This window comes from Micromys minutus (genome assembly GCF_963924665.1).
Source record: "Micromys minutus genome assembly, chromosome: 7".
Taxonomy (NCBI): Eukaryota; Metazoa; Chordata; class Mammalia; order Rodentia; family Muridae; genus Micromys; species Micromys minutus.
Genome location: NC_137976.1, coordinates 3,448,135 through 3,461,890, shown reverse-complemented (window position 1 = coordinate 3,461,890; position 13,756 = coordinate 3,448,135). Strand labels below are relative to the sequence as shown.

The following is a 13,756-nucleotide window of genomic DNA, read 5'->3' as shown; positions in this document are numbered from 1 at the left end:
GACACACACACACAACACAGACACACACACAAGCTCACACACTGACATAGAACACACATACAACACTCATATATAACACACACAGACACAGAACACACTCACATACAGACTCACACACACAAGTATGAAGTACAATTACACACAGGACCTGAGAGTTAATGTTAGTAACTAAGATTGGAAATAAAACACCCATTAGGAGCAGGAAAGATGACTAAGCAGTTAAAGGCACTGGCTGCTTTGCTGCTTTTGCAGAGGACCCAGGTTCAACTCCCAGGACCAACATGGTGGCTCACAACCATGTAACTTCAGTTCCAGGGGATCCAACACCCTCTACAGGCACACACGTGGTGCACAGACATATATGCAGAGAAAACCCCAAAACACAAAATAAAATAAATAAATCTCTGAAAGCAAACAAGCTATGGCTGCAGCTCCTGTCCAGAGAGATCTGGATGACTTGGAAGTGGTGGCAATGAACATGACGTAACTTTTGAATGGATTGCTGTTCGATACATGATGGCATTGTGAAAAGACAAAGGCACATGTTTGTAACTCTGCCGGCTCACACGTAGATGACACTAAATTCGTCCAAATCTCGGCATTGACCACATCCCCATTATCAGTGGGTGTTGTTCTCAACTCCGTATTTTAAGGTCAGGAGTTTGATGTTTGTTTGTTTTCCCATTCAGATTTTAGATTTGTACTGATTGTCACAGTGCTTTAAAGACGGATGAACCTCCTCACACAAAGCTCTGCACCGTAGTGCTTGGGAAAACCTCCTAGAGGCAACGCTCCAGCTAATTACAGATACCGCATTGTCCAAACTCCAAATCTAGGTCAGAGCAGCCCCAGGATAATGACAGGGGCACTTCCAACCTCCAGAGTTCCCAGGAACATGAGGCTCCTTTGTATAAAGCACAAACCAGCTTACAGAGAGTATGGCACAAGCTAGGCATTTACCCTAGAAGTGGTAACAAAGGAATAATATCTTAGAGTAACTTTCTAAGTTGGGAAGTTCTAAATGTTCAACATAGGGAACTTATTCTGCAAACGGTGGTGTGTGCAGAAGAGTATACAATGTTTTCTTTCCAGAATGATCTGAGACTCAGCTGCAGAAATCATGACCCTTTATCCATAAGCATTCTCGGTGTGTTTCCTAAGAACACTTCTCTTACCCCATCGTGCAGCAGTAGCTGAATTCAGATGTAAATTGCCCCAGAGCAAACGTCTGCCAGCTCTAAGATTTTCCCAGGCCTATGAGGCTGCATAAGGCTATGGTGTGAGTGTCCCCGCCCAGGGTTGTTGATTCTCTCGGTCTGTAGAGGGAGCTGGGACTTCCTTTCTACACAGGGACCCTTCTCCACTGTGATGACACTTCAAGGTGTACAGGTTTGTGTAGGTGTATGCAACAAATTCCTGTTAATCTTTATAAGACATTGTCTGCGGAGTGACACTCTGAAACTGTAGTGTTTAGCCTGCGGTCAGTCACCCAGTGGCTGTCACACCTGTCATCCGTGTCTGAACTATGACCGTCTCCCTGGGCTACTCAGAAGTGCCCTCTACCATGCTCACCTGTTGGACGTTTTGTTTGATTTTTGCTTTCACACTTGAGTGGTGAACTTTCTTTTCTTTTTCCATCTTTGTGTGTATGTGTACACTCGAGCACACCTGTTTGCGTCAATGCATGTGGGTGTGCTTGCACATGTGTGTACATGCATGTGATGGCTAATCCTCAATCATTTTTCCACATTCCTCACTGAGGCAGGATCTCTCAATCAAATCCAGAGCTCAATGATATGACTGGAATGGGCAGGCCACTTCACCACTTTTATGTGGGTTCTGGGGCTCTGAACTCTGGTGCTCACCTTGCAGGGCAAATGCTTGGCCACTAAACCATCCCTGGCTCCAAGTACTTCCTCCTCAGTGTCATTACCCGGCACTGCCACCATTCACTCTTAGGCTCAGGTTGTGCCTGGCTTGACAAATGACACTCCACGGCCTCTGGACTCCCCGTCGTATCTTTGGGCACCTCTGTGCTTTCTGGCAGGAGCCATTCCTGGCCCATCTCTCAGTCTCCCTGAAGGAGGCATTTCTCCAAGGACCACTGACTCCTTTTCATGGACAATGATATTTAGAAACAAAGATATGGGCCCAGGGAATTTCCTTTTCTATAGAGGCCCTGTCCCCAAGCTCTTAGAAATAATTGTTTAAAGAATGAGGTGAGAGGTTCTGAGAGCTCTGACCTCCCTGATGTGGTCGATGGCACCTTGGTCTACTGAGCTACTACACGGGGCAGCTTCCTATTGTTTCCCTCTTTAGAGCAAACATCTGTCAGAACGCCTGCACTCACGCCAACCCTGCCCCTGCTTGCCCAGTTCCTCTAGCAATGCACTTGCTACTTTTAGAAATCCCATGGGTGCCTGACCATAAAGACAGGGATGATAAGAGTCACTGTTCCCTCCACATTTAAGTTCCCCATCCTATAGAACTTATGTTTGTTTCACATCCAGCCTCACAAGAGTTGCCCAACATCTATGATACCTTTGCTTTACCTCCAAATGCATCGCAACTCTAGCCACTTTGCCTCCATGGCAAGATGAACAGAAGATAAATGCAGCTGTGTGACCCGCCCCAGCTCCAGATCCAACGCCTTCTCCTGGCCACTGCAGGCCCTGCACACGTATGGTGCACTTACATGCTGGAAACACTCACACAGAGAAAGTAAAATCTTTTAAAAGTGAAACACAGAATTACCTGGAGACAGTGACACACACCAATAGTTCCAGCATCTTAAAGGGAGAGGCAAGGAGGCCTATGGGAGTTCAAGGCCAGTCTTGTCTAAATATAAAGTTCCCAACCAACCAAGGCTAACTAGAGACCATGCCTTCCTCCCACCCCTTGGGAGGAAAAAAAGGAAGAAAAAAGAAAATACAAACATTTATTTTCAAATGATGTTTCTTACTTACAAGTAATGGCATATGCACGTACTTCTACTTCATTTCTGTTTTGTTTTGTTTTGTTTTTTTATAAATGGCGTCTCATGTCTCCCAGGTTGGCCTCAGCCATGGTAAGGCTTCTATTGCTGTGATTAAACATTACATCTGTAGTGGTTTGAATAAGAGTAGCCTTCATACACTCATATATTGGAATATTTGTCTCCAGTTGGTGGAATTATTTGGAGAGGATTGGGGAAGTATGGCCTTGTATCACTGGGAGAGAGAGGGCTTTGAGATTTTTAAAGTGCCTGCCTTTTGTCCCAGCATTTGGGAGGCAGTGGCAGGCAGATCTCTGAATGTGAGGTTAGCCTGGTCTACACAGTGAGTTGCAGGACAGCCAAGGGTGAACAAAGAAACCCTGTCTCAAAAAACATATATGTGTACGGGGGGGGGGTATGAACAAGGAGAAAGACTGGAGTCACTCCCAGTGTACACATGCTGACCTCTCCCTGGAGGGACTCCCAGTGTGAACATGCTGACCTCTCCCTCTATGTCTCATGGTTATGGAAAATCCAACTATTCCTTCACCCTGCCATCACAGATTAACCCTCAGAAACCATGACACAGACTGATCACTTCCTTGTAGAAGTTGCCTTGGTCATGTTGTTATCTCAGTGACAGAGATACAAACAACTTGGAGGGGACACGGTTTGTTCCAGCCTGCAACCTTCACACCACACTCCTCTGAGGGCAATCAGCTGCTCACTGGCTCACTCTCCATGGGCCGCACAGCCTGCTTTCCTATGCCAGCCAGGACACCTGTGCAGGAGGGCACCACCCACAGGGAGATGTACTTCCCACATCACTCAATCCAGTCACTACCTCCCAGACTTGCCTATAGGCGGATCCTATGGAGGCTTTTCTCAAATCCCCTTCCAAGATATATCTAGGATTTTGTCAAATGGACAAAAATCAACAAGCACAGCCTCTAAGTAGCCAAGGCTGGCTCTGAGCTCCAACCCTCTCATTTCCCTTCCTAGTGCTAGGACTGTGGGCATATTCGTTTTTCTGTGGTTAAATCTGCTCAAGCGTCTAACTTTATAGCCCTAACCACAACACATCATTTAGCAAAAACCAGACAGCTAACTTTTACACAGACAGTCACGAGCCCTTGCAGCAGTAGCTGACTATAGAATACTGCAGAAACAAACCCCTGGCCAGCCTGTTCAAGTGGTCAACAGATACCAGGATTGTTGAATGCTGTATATTTGCCCCAACAATCGGCAATTTAGAAGATATCATGGAGCCGGAGAGATAGTGGCTCGGTGGTGAAAAGTAGTGGCTACTCTTCCAAAGGACCAGGGTTCAATTCCTAGCACCTACACTGGAGCTGGCAAGTCTGTAACTCAGTTCCAAAGGACCAGACATCAAGATGTCTGCTTACCACACAAATGGTACACAGGCATATACTCAAGGAAAACACAGGCACCTGTACATACACACATAGACACACACACACACACACACACACACACACACACACACGAGGTGGGGGATGTTTTTTAAACTTCAGGACTGGGGTAAGTGCACTAGTTGCACAAGAGCAAACAACACCCAAGTTCAAATCCCTAGCACCCACATGAAAACCTGGGCATAGCCACATGTGCTCCTGTAACCCCAGCACTGTGTGGGTCTCAGAAAGCAAAAAATGACTAGAGCTTCCTGGCATCAGGATCAGGAGGGACCCAGCCTCAAGGGAATGAGAGTGACAGACCAGGACCCAGGCATCCTCCTCTGGGTTACTCAGGAAACCTGTCTGTCCCCCTCCCCCAATGATTCACACACACACACACACACACACACACACACACACACACACACAAAACTTCAGAATTGCTTACAAAGTCTTTCTTATGTCCTGCTTGGGAGACAAAGACCTAAATGAGAAAGAGTTAAGACCTTTTGTGTATTAGAGAGAGAAAGATCTCAGACCAAGGAGAAACAGGACCCTAACAGATGCTCCTCACTTGTGCTGAAAGTGTCAAGAGATGAACTTTAGATGACTATTTCCCATTTCAGGTCATTGTGAAGCCATGTCTACACAGACTGCAGAAAAGCTGGGTGGTCCTCAGCTGTAAGTATATGGACAACTGAGAACTCCAAGCAACAAACTCAAATCCTCTGGCAACATTTCTATCACCTCTGATGCTTCCATAACATTTTGCAAATACGTTACAAATCTATTACAAAACATCTGAGATAGTTGGAATTTACTCTGGTGTATTTTCTTAAATAATAAAAATGACGATTTAGAGAAACTACAAATGAAGATAATAGTATCACTTTCCGTGATGGAGGCTCGTTACAAATATTGTTTATCCAATCCCCCTGCTTTCCATAAACCGTCTTCATATTTGAAAAGAACGTTTACTTTCTCTCATTTCTTCAGTATAATTATTCCTTGTTCTTTGGGGGAGGGGCACTGGGGACTGAACCTAGTCCTGACTCACGCTAGACAAATCCTCCCCCACAGAGCTGCATCCCTACCGCAGAATCATTTGGCTAAAGATAAACTCCAGGAGTAGCAAAAACAAAAAAAAAAAAAAAAAAATCATTTTAAATCTTCCCTTCATTGTCATTAAAAATAATACGAAGTTTGTACAAGTTCTCTCTTCTCACAGAAAAATAAGTTATACAACACTCGCATATGCCTGCTTTCTTCTGCCGGTGAAATCTAGAAATCATTCTATGTCAGATGACATCTCTTCTGCACAACCGAAATGGTGCTGCATTGCGGATTCAATCAACCAATGAACCGGTGTGCTGGCACTGACGCAGTCTGCAGAGCTGTGCCCTTGCGGGCGACTACACTAAGTAACCAGAAACACACGCCTCCCTGCGGTGTTCCTAAAGGGTGAGTGGGTACAGGACAAATGTAAACGAAGTGCGTGGATATCATCGAAATTCCTTTTAGCGGAGTGACTCCACCTTTCATCAACACGGATGTCTGACCCTGTTTCCCCACAGACTAGCGGAGGACCACGGCAGTTTGAAGGCACAGGTTGTGTTCTGGCTCTTGGAGAGATACCGAGAATCTTTCCGTCCAGTAGAAATCAGGCATTACGTCATGTGGTGCGCGTCCTCCATTCCTGTCCCCTCTTTGACTTTTTTGCTACCCTCAATCTTCAAGATCCATCTACGTATTAGGGACACTAATCTTTCGTCTGTGATGTACGCTGAAAATGAGTTTGATCTACCAGTTGTCTCTTATATTACTTAAAGCTTTTTTTCACCTACGCAATCACTCTTCCCTTTTTCAGGAGGGCGGGAGGCGCCTCCCAGGGAGTTCCGGCCTCGCGGCTGCACGCATGCGCAGTGAGAGCGGAGTAAGTCCCCGGATGAGGCCCCACCGGAAGCCCCGCCCCCGGCGCCGAAGCCAGGCTCACAACGCTTTGGGCGGTGGCCGAGACCCAAGCTTCAGTGCGGGGACGACATCCCGGCCCGCCCCGCCAGCCCGCCGGCGAGTTCCCGACACTGGCCGGCGCGGCGCCTCGCTTACCTCGTAGCCCGGGGCGCGGTCGCCCGCTCCGCTGGGTGGTCGCGCTGAGACCCCACCGCGCCTCCTGGTGGCCGCGGCGAGCAGCGCGCGGGGATGCGCACTGCGCCAAGTGCCGCGGGGACGCGCCGCCAGGATGCAGTCTCTGCCCCTGCAATCTGGATCCGGAGCTCCCGGTGCCCTGCAAAGCCAGGCTTGCCCTTCGCGCTGCACCGCGTGCCAGACACATTTGTCTCCGGCTACCCACCTCGCGGCGTCTTTTCCCAGTGCCAGAAGACAGTGGCTGAGATTTCTCACCCAGTGTCTAGCCATTCGGTTCCAGAGCCAACCCCCGTGTTATCAGGTCCTGGCTGTTACAGTTGGGAAAGCTGGTCCCACTTAAGATGGTAGCCCCAAATGAGGGTGTATTAAGCTACCCTCATTTCTGTTCATCCACTAGGAATTGTGAAACGCCCCCACGAGAAATCTACCCTCCCAGGCTTAGTTCCCTAGAACAGCACTTCCTAAACTGTTTCCACTCCGAAACACAGTACCCCTTTCGCCTGAGTTTTCTCACCACCCCATGTATAGCTTTATAAAGTAGTTACGTAAATCAAACATTTCCTAACAATAAGTTGCAAGATAATTCGTAGGCTACTTGAAAGCACATCTGCGCACTAGTGTGCTTGGTTTTACATAAAGAGTACATAGTAGCTAAATAATACTTGGTCCTGTAGAACATACAGTATTGAGCTAGTATGTAAGGAGAAAGGGGTTATTTCAGCTTCCACTTGTAGTCATGAGGTCAGGGAACTGATGAAGAGCCCAGGATAGGGGGAGGAGGCGCTTACTGGCTTATCCTTCTTGGCTTCCTCGGCTAGGTTTCTTATACAATCCAGGATCACTTGCCCAAGCTTAGTACAACCGCAGTGGGCTAAGCTCTGCATAAGTCAGGAAAAATACCACTAAGGACTTATCTGCAAACCAGTCTTCTGTTCCTTCATTTCTTTGTTGTTTGTATATACTTTATTTTATTTTAGCTACGGTCCTCTGCCTAGCTCTGGCTGGCCTGGAACTCCTATGTAGACTGATTTGATTTGAACTCACAGAGCTCCTGCCTCTGCCTCCCAAGTGAGGGATTAAAGATGTGCAGCACCAAGCCTGCTCTATAAACCATCCTTGTGGAGGCACTGGTTTCCAATTCCCAGATGAACCTACCTGTGTCTAGCTGACAACAAAACTAACCATCACAGGTGTGTTCTGTATTTCAGAACTGATCAATTTTGGTTTTATAATCGGTGCAGAGAACACCACCTCACATAAATATTCGTATGAGACTGCAGAAGTGTATTTAAGGCTATTGCAGAAAATGCTAGAAACTCTATGCTAATCTCAAACCATAATGTACTAAAGATTTTTTTCTCCGAAGCTCAGCTCAGACAGCAGCTTTGAAAATCAAACATTCTAATATTATACAACCCAAAGCCATACACAGTAATTTGATACATGCTAATGATACATTAGGAAAATATTGGAAGCTTTTGTTTCTGTAATTAAATCATAAGTTTCTGTAAGAACATTTATATGTACAGTGAAAACACTAATTTGGTACAGGGCCATCCGGTGCCAAGCCCAGATGTGTTAGAGAAGGATGCAATGAGGTCAGGATACTGCACAGACAAGTGTTGCCAGGCACACTTAGACACATTTTGAGTTTGATTGGGGTTAGTTTATGGTTGCTATAGAGACCAACACATTCAGTCACAGGGCCATATATGGGGTATAATACCATTTAAGAAACTGTGCCCAAGAAAGACTCAGACAACAAAGGGAAACAGGCATCTTGCTGTTACCAGGTTCTTAGAGGATAGAACCCAGAACAAAGAAAGAGGAGCATCTACAGAGCTAATGTGGGGAGAAGGGCAAGAGGGTTCCCTGCCTCTCAGAGACAGTCACCGCCCTAAACCAGTGTAAGCCTGAATCCTGTATGCCTGGAACTCACAGACCCTCCTGCCTCTGCCTCCAGAGGGCTGAAATAAAGGCTCACGTACATCATGTTCTCTTAAAAGTATTTGAGGGGCTGGAGGGATGGCTCAGTGGTTAAGAGCACTGGCTGCTCTTCCAGAGGTCGAGTTCAATTCTCAGCAACCACATGGTGGCTCACAACCGTCAGTAATGAGATCAGATGCCCTCTTCTGGTGTGTCTGAAGACAGCTACAGTATATAATAAATATATAATATATATAATATTAAATTATATAATAAATCTTTTGCCTTTTTTTTCTGTTAACTATAAAAACTCCATGAAGTTGTTGTTGTTATTGGAGCTCTGTATTTGGGGCAACCCAAATACATATGCACTCATATCTGGATCCAGAATAAGTAATCTATTCCCTTTAAGATGAGAGCTGATTTTAGCAGCCACAGTCCTTGGGTCATTAAGGGTGACTGAAGGGGACTGTGGGACCCTGTCTCCTGTTGCAGGATATTTGATGATTCCCAGAAGTTGTGGTGTATACTGGAAGAACCTCTTTTTAGTTGTGCTGTGGCTCAGTCTTCACACACACCTTTAGCCCAAGAACTTTCTGCTTGAATGTTGTAAACAGGATTAAATAAAGTCAACCATAGGTCAAGAGGTGGAGCAAGCAGCCCGTTGACTAGTGAACATTCAGTTATTAAGAAAAAGGAAACAGAGAGTCAGAGAGTGAGGAGGACAGAGGGAGATGAACAGGAAGTAGTAGGGAGGGACAGTCAGTTTGAAGGAGCATGGGAGTTGGGCATTTCTTCTGGGAGGTCTGCTGAGGGCGGCTGGGTACTCTCTCTGCCTCTCTGAGCTAGCAGGCTTTCACCCCAGTACCTGGCTTCCAGTACCTGGATCACTGGTAAATTGAATGATTGAGACTTTGTTAAGCAACAGTCCTCTGGTCTTCAAGGTTCACAGTGTGAGTGATTGCCTGCTCCATCAGCAAGGCAGAAGGCAGGAGCAGCCTACGGTCTTCATACAGGCCCTTGAACTATCCTTGAGCTGAGGGTCCCTGGCACTGGATCTACTAGGTTACTGTCCAAAAGAGGCTCTGTGGGGGTGCAGAGGGAATGCCGGGTCACCAGGAGGATAAAGAAGTTACAAACTGAATGACATTCACCAGCATCACGGGGCACAGGGTGGAAATTCTCACTGAAACCCCAAAATTACTCACAAGAAAAATGGACAGCAGCTGTAGGCTCTGAGAGCAGACCTTTCTGCTCAGGCCAGACCCATTCCCATCAGCTTCCGCCTCCCCTCCCCCTCCCTAACTAGCTAGGAACTCAACTGCTAGCCTTGAGGAGCTCAGTGTAAGAAATCAAAAACCTCCAACCTCTCCCTTTCTACAGGGAGAAGGGGGGCAGTCCCAACCCCTGACCCAGCTGGCCTAGGGATGAAGCTGGAAGGAACTGGGCAAGCAAATTCTACGTGGAGAGTGTGTTTTCGAGTTAAGATGGCCTTAGAATCTAAAAGCAGACAAGTTTGAAGCTGCTTGTATTATGAGTTGAATTAAAGTCAGCTCACAGTGGCTCACACCTATAACCCAAGCTCTAGAGGAGCCGAGGCAGGAGGATTGCCATGAATTTTCGAGAACCTGTCTCAAAAAGGAACCAAATAAACAAAAGACTAACAAAAGCCCTGACCTCTAGTACCTAGGCATATGACCTTTGAAGTGAGTGCTGTGACCAGTTATCTGACCGTTTTTTTTTTTTTTTTTTTTTTTTTTTTTTTTTTTTTACAGTTTGGTGGCTTGGTTCTCTAGTGTTGGTAGCACTGGGGTTTAGAAATTGAATCCGAGGCCTTGCTAATGCTAATTACTGTCCTACCACAGACAGACCTACATTCCCAATGTCACCAGGTGTGTTGCAGGAAAAAATCATCTCCAGGTAGGGTGTCTTTGCAGGGAGAAGCTCAGATAGGGAAGGCTGGGGCCCTACCCATGTGTGGAATGAGGAGGCAGGAGAGAGGGATTTTCAAGACCAGCTGTGCTGGGTGACCTATTGAATCCTACCAACCGGACGATTTCACCAAAGTGTGGCTACTCTGCTCCAGCCGAGCGTACAATCTATAGCCCGTGAACGCCTGAAGCAGAGACCTTTCTGTTGCTTTATCTTTGGCATTTATATTGGCATATGCACTTAACATGCATTTTAGTTTCCCAAGGAACATGTTAACTAGTTCGATCTTTCTCTCCTGTGTCCTCGTGGTCTAGGGATACATTTCATCTTAAAAGTTCTCATGCATGAAAATATTTTGTTTCTTGCTAAGGTCTTAATGTGTTCCCCCAAAATTCACAAGCTGGAAGCCTCCCATTTTACCTGTTCCTGCCATTTGAAGAGAGGACATTTGTTAAGTCATCAGGGTCGTGGCTGGCTGTGATAGGTGTGACTTGTGAGAGGTGTGGAGAGACCTGAGCTTGCACACTTGCTGTTTGTGTCCATGGGACACCCTCCACCTTCTTACTATTAACCAAAAAGGCTGCAGTAGCTGCTGGTGCCACCATCTTGGTCCTCCTAGCCTCCAGAACTATTATCTGGGCTCTGGCACTTTCTTATAACCAATTCAAACCCACATCAATAAAAGCCATGTATCAAAGCACAGTGGTACCTGCCTGTGGTACCTGCCTGTAGTCCCAGCTGAGAATGAACAGGCTGGTCCGGCTAGTCTAACAATGGCTGTATCCCCATGGGAAGGCCAAGGATCCAACAGTTGTTCAGTCCGTGAGCCGGATGTCTGTCTCTTCCTACACTGGAATCTGAAGGAGGTAGTGTCTAATACCAGTGAAGGAACGTCTCGTCAGCAGGATAGATAAGCTTGCCAACCAGAGGGCTAGCTGGCAAAAAGCAATTCTCTTGTGACCTTCTCTTTGGGCTGTCACCAGAGGATGTGGCCCAGAGTTAAGGAGAGTCTTCAGCCTCAAAAGATCCAGATTTAGAATTTGAATACTCACCTCCAGAAAGCCAATCAAGAAAACCCTTCACAGGCGTGTGGAGCTGCTTGGGATTTAGTTGATTTCAGATACAGTCAAGTTGACAACTAAGGTCAGCCCTCAGATAGCCTGAGCCTATGCGTTCAAGGCTAGCTACCTGACATATAAGATCCTATCTCAAAATTGGGGCTGGAAAGCCAGGGGTGGCATCATACGCCTTCAATTCCAGTACTTGGAAGGCAGAAGCAGGCAGTCCTCTCTGAGTCCAAGGCCAGCCTGGCCTGTGGAAAGAGTGGCAGGCCAGACAGAGCTCCAAGGTGAAACCCTGTCTCAACTGAAGGTTGGGCAAATGACTCATTGCTTAACCATAAATTCAGATTCTAGCCCTCATGTAGGATAGCTCACAAACACCTGTAACTCCAGCTCTAAGAGATCTAATGTTCTCTTCTGGTCTCTGGACAGTTCACACATATGCGCATAGTCATACATGTATGTGTGTGTGTGTATATATATATATATATATATACACATACACATAAATAAAATAAATGTGAACTGTAAATGTAGCTTTTATTCTCCAGAGGTAACTATTGTCTCTGAGGCTCTCTGCCCTCCGTACAATGTAATCTAGACCTAGAGTGTTTTCAGACTCTGGGGTTTGCTGCTGAGTAAGCTCACTGTTTTGAGCTTTTTCTGAACTCTGGCTGGCTGTTTCAACTCGGCTTTCTGGCTCAAACTTCTCTCCAAGCACACTGATTCTATCTGGCCTCTCTTGGCCTCTGACTTTTTGCTTTGCTTGGCCTCAAACTAACTCTGGCAATGTGTTCTAATCTTCTGGCTCCTTCTCATCCTCTGCACAGTCTTCACCTGTGTCTAGCTTGTTCTCTCTCTGCGATCTGTCCCTCTATAACTGTCCCAATAAAACAGCCCCCTTTCTTCTCTCCCTGAGCTGCTCCCTTAAGTGGACTCTCTTTCCTCTCTCTTCTCCTGAGAGCTGGGCATGTCCTATTCTGTCAAATCTTTCTCTGATTCGTCGCTTTGTCTGTCATTCAATTAGACATCACTTTCAAACATGGGTGCTTCTACAAACTGACTTTACCTTCAGTGTTTGGGATTAAATTTGTGTACTAAGGGTGTGTCTTTTCCAGCCAAGGGGATTAAAGGTGTATGTTAAGAGCTGAGCCACACCATGACTAGAAACAGCTTTTTTTTTTTCAGTAAATAACACAATCTTGAGATTCACCATGTGATCAATATCCTGCAACAGAAAATTAACTAAATAAGTGGATCTGGATATGTAGCTCACTTGGTTGAATACTTGCCTAGCATGCATGAGGCCCTGGGTTCAGTTCCTAGCCTTGTGAAAATAAATGTAAGAGAATGCTTCAGTTGCATCTTTAAAGACTCCCATTGCTCTCTGGACCAGTATAGTGACACATCAATACATTTTCATTGATAATATTCTGTCCCTCTAGCAAGTTGTTAGCATTTCACCTAGGTTCCACACAACAGTTACCTAGCAACAGGCAGGTATGAGCCCAGCTTGCTATAAAAAGCTCTCTCTCTCTCTCTCTCTCTCTCTCTCTCTCTCTCTCTCTCTCTCTCTCTCGTGTGTGTGTGTGTGTGTGTGTGTGTGTGTGTGTGTGTGTGTGTCCCAGCTGAAAATTCATATTTAATCCTAATTCTTGGCAAAGTCAAGAAGGTGCTCGGGTCTCTGGGAGTCAATTAGTTCATGGCAGTGAGTCTTCCTGAATGGGGCTAGTGCTATTGTGCCAGAAAGCATTTGTGAACCACAAAAGACCACCAAGGAGTCAATTCCAATGCAATTCCAATTAGGCAAGTATTTATAGAGGCAAAAAAGGGAAATCTAGCCTGTTATACACCTGATTGGGGGCCATTATGGCCTTGGTGCTGGGAGCCAAACCATAAACTTAACTTCTGCTTTTTCCAGATTGGTGGTTGTTAGGAGGTGAAGTGCCAGGAGCAGGCTTGTAACCTGGGGGTGCAGATTTGCTGGGGGGTAACCTGGGAACTGTTGCTAGACTCAGGTCTTGTTGGGGGGTAACCTGGAGACTGGTGCCAGATAATGGCCTGCTAATTTGAGTTTAACCTTAGGTCAGGTCCTCTAAGATAAAGTCTGAACCGGAAAGATCTGGTCTCTCCATGCCTGCGTGGTTGTTTTGATTGCTAACTTGACAGGATGTAGAAGCACATAGAAGACAAACCTCTGGGCATGCCTGTGAGGAAATTGCAAGACTGGGCTAATTGAGGTGGCAAGAGTGGCCTCGGATGCAGATTACACTATTCCATAGACGTGAAGCCAAGGCTGAATA

At 46.2% G+C, this 13,756-nt stretch overlaps 1 protein-coding gene across 1 annotated transcript in view; it reads right to left on the bottom strand.

Moving 5' to 3' along the window:
- Positions 1-6,557, bottom strand: part of HLCS (holocarboxylase synthetase) — a gene marked incomplete at its 5' end in the record, with an annotated part of 169,427 nt that extends 162,870 nt beyond the window's left edge. Inside the window, one exon of the mRNA XM_080919307.1 lies at positions 6,496-6,557. The remainder of the gene's footprint in view (positions 1-6,495) is intronic.
- Between the last annotated feature and the right edge of the window lie 7,199 nt (positions 6,558-13,756).